This window comes from Ochotona curzoniae, unplaced genomic scaffold, assembly GCF_017591425.1.
Source record: "Ochotona curzoniae isolate NIBS_2020 unplaced genomic scaffold, NIBS_Ocur_1.0 scaffold_461, whole genome shotgun sequence".
Lineage (NCBI taxonomy): Eukaryota > Metazoa > Chordata > Mammalia > Lagomorpha > Ochotonidae > Ochotona > Ochotona curzoniae.
Genome location: NW_024467120.1, coordinates 7,767,839 through 7,775,031, shown reverse-complemented (window position 1 = coordinate 7,775,031; position 7,193 = coordinate 7,767,839). Strand labels below are relative to the sequence as shown.

Genomic DNA, 7,193 nt, shown 5'->3' with positions numbered 1-7,193 from the left:
GTCTTTTTTTGTATATGGTGTTCAACTTCACAGATCCAGTAGTCTTTTGGTAGAGTATTTAGGTTTTCCTATATAAAGGAGCATATCAAAGGTAACGACTTTTTCCTTTGCTATTTGTATATCTTTTGTCTTAACTGTTCTAAGATTTCAAATATGAAATTGAATGAGAGAATAGACACCTTTGATTCCAGATACTGCAGAAAATCCTTTCGGCTTTTCCCCATCAGCAATGCCTTTGGCTGTGAGTTTATCACTGACAGCCTTCCTTAATTTGAGGTGTAATCCTTTTATTGACTTAAATAATGATAAATCAATTTTCTCAAGTACTTTCTCTGTGTCTAATGAAATGATCAAATTATTTTTATCCTTCATTCTGTTATGTATCACATATATTGGTTTGTGTATGTTGAACCAACACCACATTTCTGGGATGAATCTAACTTCATCATGGGAACCTGACTTCTTCTTGAGATGCAATTGAATTTAATTTGTTAGTGTTTTGGGTATTTTCAAATTTATGTACATCAAGGATATTGGTCTATAGTTTTTTCATCGTCTTTTTAAAATATGGAACACTTCACGAATTTGCATGTCATCTCGTGCAGGGGCCATGCTAATCTCTGTATTGTTCCAATTTTAGTATATGTGCTGCTGAAGCGAGTACTCTTTGAGTCTTTTTTGTGGTTTTTCTATCAGAATTGCTGGTCTCATTGTATGAGCTGGGGAGGGACCCTTCGTTTCAGTGTGTTTGGAATAGTTTGTTTTTTGGAGAAGAATTTGTGTGCATTATTTAAAAAGTTTCCAGAATTTAGGCCCAGCACAGTAGCCTAGTGGCTAAAGTTCTCACCTTGCATGCACCAGGATTCCTTAATGGCGCTGGTTCTAATCCCAGCTGCTCCCTGCTTATGGCCTGGGAAATCAGTTGAGGATGGGGAAATCAGTTGAGGATGGTCCAGACTTGGAACCCTGTACCTGCCTGGTAAGAGACCCAGAGGAAGCTCCTGGCCCCTGGCTCCTGACGTCAGGTCGGCTCAGTTCCAGCCGTTGTGGCCCCCTGAGGAGTAATTCAGTGGATGGAAGATCTTTGTCTTTTTCTCTGTAAATCTGACTTTCCACTAAACTTTTTTATTTTAATGTGCAGAAATCAATAATGAAGGTATCTCTGCTTGAGTTTCATTTTAATGGAAACTTTAAATTACTGATTCAGTCCCATTACTGATCTGTTCAGGTTTTCTCTGCTTTCATTGTTCCATTTTAGTAGGTTATACAAATCTGTTTCTTACAGGGTTTCCGATTTGGGCATATTTATTCATAATAGAACCTAATGACCCTTTGTTTCTGTAATATCAGTTTTAAATCTCTAGTAAAAACTAATAGATGTAAAAATTGTACATGTTATAACATCCTTTGATCCAGTGTAGTAATACATTGCATAATATCTAACCAGGGTAAATATACTTACACTCTCATGTATTTAACATTTCCTAATAATGAAAACTTCTTCTAATTCTAGAGAAAGTTACACTATCGTCTTACTAGGTTGTAACAGAACCCCAGAACTACTACTTTCTAGCTATGCCCCAGTGCCCTTCAACCAGTTTTTCCTGACCCCCTCTCCTCACTTTCGTCTGCAGCCTCTGCTAGTCACAACTGTGTTCTTGACTTCTGACAGCTCACTGAGATTCCTCATGATTTACATCCTATAATGTTTGTGTTTCTGGGCGTGGTTTGTCTCATTTAACACAATCAGCAGTACCATGCGTGCTGTTGAAAATCAGAAACTTCAGCTTTTTATCGCTAGTTTCATTTTGTATAGCTACCAGCCTTTATTCATCAGGTAATAGAATGGTCACTTGTTGGTGTTTCCTGGCTGTTAAAAATGGTGATGAAATAAGTGAAGGAGTTCGGAGATCTGTTTGACAGAATAATTGCATTTTCCTTGGATTTTATATACCCAGAGGTATGGCGGTGCTATTTTTCACTTTTTCTGCAATAACTGGACTGATTTAAATTCCCATCCAGAGTGCAAAGGGCTACTCTTTTCCAGATCTTTACCAACAATTACTTTAGTTATTATCAAAAAGATAAAACAGTTTTAGTGGAGTGAGACAATATCTCATTGTGGTTTTTATTTTCCTGTGAATAGATATTTTAAACATTTTTTTCCTCTACCTGTTGGTCATTTTTTTGCCTTTTAGAAATGCCTGTTTAGACTCAATACAGCCTTGACCTTTGTTTTTGCTATTGCTTGGGTTCTTTGTATATTTTGCATCATAAGTCCTTGTCAGGTGCATAGCTTATGTACACTTCATCCCATGTTCTGGGCTGTCTGTTTCTTTGGGTATGTAAAAGCTCTTCAGTTTAATGAAATTGCACTTGTCCACTTTTGCTTCTGGTTCCTATGATGTTGGAATCTGATCCAGAAAATCCTTGTTTGTTCAAATGTCCTTCAACTTTCTCCCTATGCTTTCTTACAGTACCATAATTTCAGTTTTTGCATTAAGTCTTCAATCCATTTTGTGTTAATTTCTGTTAAGGGTGGGAAGTAGGTATCTATTTTGATTCTTCAGAACATGCGTATCGCTTCTCGGCCTTTTGGCTAAGATCAAGTGTAGAACATGCGTATCTAAATTTAGCAGCACTATTTATTTAAAACACCATCCTTCCTCAAATGTGTGTTCCTAGCACCTTTGTGAGGATCTGATGGTGGCTAATGCATGGATCACTTCTAGGATCTCTGTTCTGTTCCACTGTCTGAAGGATCTGTTTTTAGGCTATCTGTGCTACTGTAATTACTTCAGCTCTGTAAAGTCAGATGGTATATCGCCTCTAGCTTTGTTCATTTTGTTCAAGACTGCTTTGTTCATTCAGGGTCTTTTGTAGTTACATATGTAAGAGTTTTTCCTAGGTCTGAGAAAAATGACACTGGGATTTTGGTCAGGTTTTCTATCTAAAAATTGCTTTGAGTAATATGTACATTTTAATGAGATTGACTTCCCAAATCCATGAACATGGGATGTCTTCCCATTTCTGTTTGCTTCATTTAACCCATCAGTTAATTATAGTTTTCACTGTAGAAGTCTTATCTGTCTGGTTAATTTATTAGCAGGTATTTTTTATTCTGTAACTATCAAACATGGAATTGCCTTCATATCTTTTTGGGCAATTCACTGCAGGTATATGACAGTGTTGCTGACTTTTGCACATTGAAGTTGTAGGATACAAAGTCAATGAATTTGTTTATGCTAACAGCTTTCCACTGGATCTTTGGAGTTTTCTGCAGAGTGGAAATTTGACTTCATTCTTCCGAATTTGGATGATCTTTTTCTTTCATCTGTCACCTTCTGTATTATGTTGAGTGAAAGTAGGTATCCTTGACTTGTTCCAGACTTTTAGAGAAAGCTCATCTTTTCACCATTCAATATGATACTAGATTTTGGCTTGTGTATATGCTGTACATTGGTTAAAGTAGGTCCCTTTTATACCAGATTTGGTCAGGGTTTTTTGTCATGGGACACTGAACTTAACAAATCACATTTCTGTATCTGAAAATTCTTATTTTTGCCCTTTATTCTGTTGATGCAGTGAATAACATTTATCAATTTGAGGTTGGTGAACTAGCCTTGCATCCCTGGGGTGAATCCTACTTCACTGTGATGAATGAGGATTCTAATCAGCCATCAGGTTCAATTTGATAGCATTTTTTCTTTAGAATTTTTGCAACTATGTTCTTTAGTAATACTGGCCTGTAACTTTTAAAAATTCATGTCCTTGTCTCTTTTGCTATCAATGTAGTACCAAAATCAGAATAAATTTGGGAGAATTCCCTCTCCTATTTTTTTGAAATAATTTAAGGATTGGTGTAATCCTTTGAATGCTTGGTGGAATTGATCAGTAAAGCCATATATTTGTTCCTTTACTTTTCTTTCCTAATAGCTTTTTTGTAAGATTTATTTTTTTTATTGGAAAGTCAGATATATAGTGAGGAGATAGAGTAAGATCTTCCATCCACTGATTCACTCCCCAAGCAGCCACAGTGGCCAAAGCTGAGCCAATCCAAATCCAAGAGCCAGGAGCCTGGAGCCTCTTCTAGGTCTCCCATGTGTTGCGTGGTTCCAGGGCTTTGGGCCATCCTCGGGCCATAAGTAGGGAGCTGGATGGGAAGTGGGGCTGCTGGGGTTAGAACTGGTGTCCATGTGGAATCCTGGTGCATACAAGGCAAGGACTTTAGCCACTAGGCTACCACACTGGGTCTTCCTGATAGTTTTAAGTGGTTCAATCTAACCACTGCTTATTGAAACAGGTATTATGTTTCTTCATGAATCTGGGTCATGTCAACATAACCAAGACTTCGTCGATTTTCTTCTAGATTATTGAATTTGTTGCCATAGTTTATAATAATCTCCCAGTCCTTTGTATTTTTCTGACTGTGTTAATGTCTTCATCTTCCTATCTAACACTATGCTGTTGAAACTTCTCCTAGGTACTTTTAACTAAGGACTTCTTAACTTTATCTTAAAGAATAAGACATCAATTCATTGTGTATAGCTGTGGTTTTTTTTGTTGTTGTTGCTGTTTGGGGGCATTTCTTTCTAGTTTGTATCATTTCTGTTTGAATTTTGTCATTTCTTGCCAATTTGGGATTTGATTTGTTCTTATTTTTCTAGTTGCTTCAGGGTGCTGTGCTAAGTTGTTAACTTGATCCTTAAGAATTTTTGTATGTCTCTTGATATAGGCATTGGCTGGCTCTAAGTCTTAGTACTGCTTTTGCTGTATCCTGTAAGTTTTCATTTTCATTATGGAAACACAAATGAAAAGCACATTGAGATTCCACCTAACCTTGATGAGATTGCCTTCACATTTGGAAATCTTAACACCTGCTGGGTGTGGATGTGGGAGGAGAGGTATGCTACCCCAGTGTTGGTAGGAATGTAGGCTGGTGCAGCTGCTGTGAGGGAGAGTATGCAGAGTGCCAAGACAACTGAAAACGTTCTCCTGTACACTCAACTATCTCACTCCCAGAAATGTATCCAAAAGAAGAGAAATCTGCATATCAAAAAGTGACCTGCAACCCTATATTTACAGCAGCACAATTCACAATAGCAAAGTCATAGAAATAACTAGATGCCAATGGAAAGAAGAATGGATAAAGAAACTGATAGATCTACTCCATGGAATACTCCTCAGCCATTCAAAACAGTGACATTGTATCATTTGTAGCAAAATAATCCCAAGTTGAGACCGTGATGCTTAGTGAAATAAGTCCATTAAGGGCAAATATCATATGTTCTTGATATAAGGCAATCTCCTTGCAAAATAAGATAAATAGATATATATACCCATTTACTTATACATGTTTTCGTGGTTGAACTATAGAGTGGAAACTAGCATACTAAGAAGTGAAGATACGCTGCAAAATGCATCTACTCCTGAATAAAAGGCAGACTCCCAATAAAACTAGCAAATATACTTTGAGTTTATGGTGTTAGACTATCTACCATTGTCTACACCTATAATGCCATGACACGTTAAATAACAGTGTTGGAGTTGTGACTGTGGAAGAACTATGCTATTGTAGTAATATGGGAGGAGATGGAGGGGAGTTAAGCGGGGGACATTCCTGTGTCTATGGAACTATATCATGGCATTTTTAAAAAATTACTCTAAACACGAGAAATCAAATCTCTGAATCTCCTTGATTTTTTTTTTCTTTGATCAGGAGTAGCTGTTTAATTTCCACATATTTGTGTGCTTTATAACATTTTTCATATTGGTTGATAGTTTAAAATATATCCAATGTGTTTTCTATTTTAAATTTGAGACTTGCTTTGTAACCTACTATATGATATGTCCTGAAAATTTAAAATTTCTGTAATTTTCAAAAGAATGTGTGTTCTTATGCTATTGGCCCAAAACGTCTATAGATGTCAGTTAGATTATACCCTTGATCAATTGGATCTTTGTTTTTTTATTATTCTTGGTTCTGTCATTTTTTTCCCTTTAATTTTTTTTAATGATCTTACTTAGTTGATTAGAGTACAAAGGGTCAAGGGCTACAGGAAAGTGGGTAATACCATTGTTTTTACACTAATATCATTTTTTCTCCTGTGTCTGGGGTCAGGAAAGAAACAAAGGGAAAAACCTCACCCAGCCTCCCATCTATCCCAGGTCCCCAATGTGGGGCATGCTGCGAGGGTCCTGCTCAAGCAGTTTTGGTAATTCAACAGTTCTGAGTTGCTGCCAATCTTGCTGTTCCAGTCACGATGAAATCTCTTCAGAATCTACTGGCTGACATAGTCTCTTCACGGTTGGGGTTCTGAGATCAGCAGTTCAGTTGGAGGGATCTCCAAAGAAACTGTCTGAGGTGATCCCAGACCTGATTCTTGTGTGTGCTTGCCAGTACAGGGTCCAGCACAATCCATCACCCAAGTCAGCTCATGCACATGCTGGTCATTGCAATTGCTGGGTTAGTTCTGTTTCCAGCCCTGTCTTCCTCGTGAACCAACAGGTGTTGTAGTCCAGCCCGATCTTACCCACTTCATACTTGGTCCTCACGTAAACCAGTAGCAGCTGCAGCCTAGTTGGGGCGGCTCCCCATAACCCCCACCAGTTCTGCCCCCTACCCTGGTTCCCATGCTTGCCAGTATGTACCGCAGGCTTGTCCAGTCTGTCCCACATCCCATTTAGTTCTCGCACATGTCAGTGGGCATTGAAGCCCAGCTCAACCCAACCAACCCCCTATCCAGCCCACACACATACTGGCAGGTGCCTTTCTGTCTAGCCACCCCTGCCCCTGTCCTGGGTTATCTAACTTTGTGGTTGTGTGGTGTTTGTTTGTTTGTCTAGTTGATTTTGTCCATTCCAGAAAGTAGGGTGTCAAAGTCCCATACTATTACTGAATGGGAACCTCCTTCTTCTCTCCCTTTAATTCTATTACTAGCTTTATAGATTTGGGTGCTTCAGTAGTAGGAGCCTATATGGTTATGAGTTTTATTTCCTCCTCCTGATTTGAGCCAATTATTATATGATCTTCCTGGTCTCATTTTTTTTTTTTTTTACAAAGATTTATCCTTACTTGAAAGGTGGATTTGCAGAGATGAGGAGAGGCAGAGGGAGGTCTTCCATGTACCGGTTCACTCCTTAAGGGGCCTCAGTGATCAGAACTGAGCTGATCAGATGCCAGGAGGTTCTCC

General features: G+C 38.4%; 1 non-coding gene across 1 annotated transcript; it reads right to left on the bottom strand.

Annotated features, from left to right (window-relative positions):
* Window positions 1-561: 561 nt before the first annotated feature.
* Window positions 562-664, bottom strand: LOC121147839. The gene has a single exon (XR_005882480.1). It is a non-coding gene; the product is annotated as a U6 spliceosomal RNA (small nuclear RNA).
* Between the last annotated feature and the right edge of the window lie 6,529 nt (window positions 665-7,193).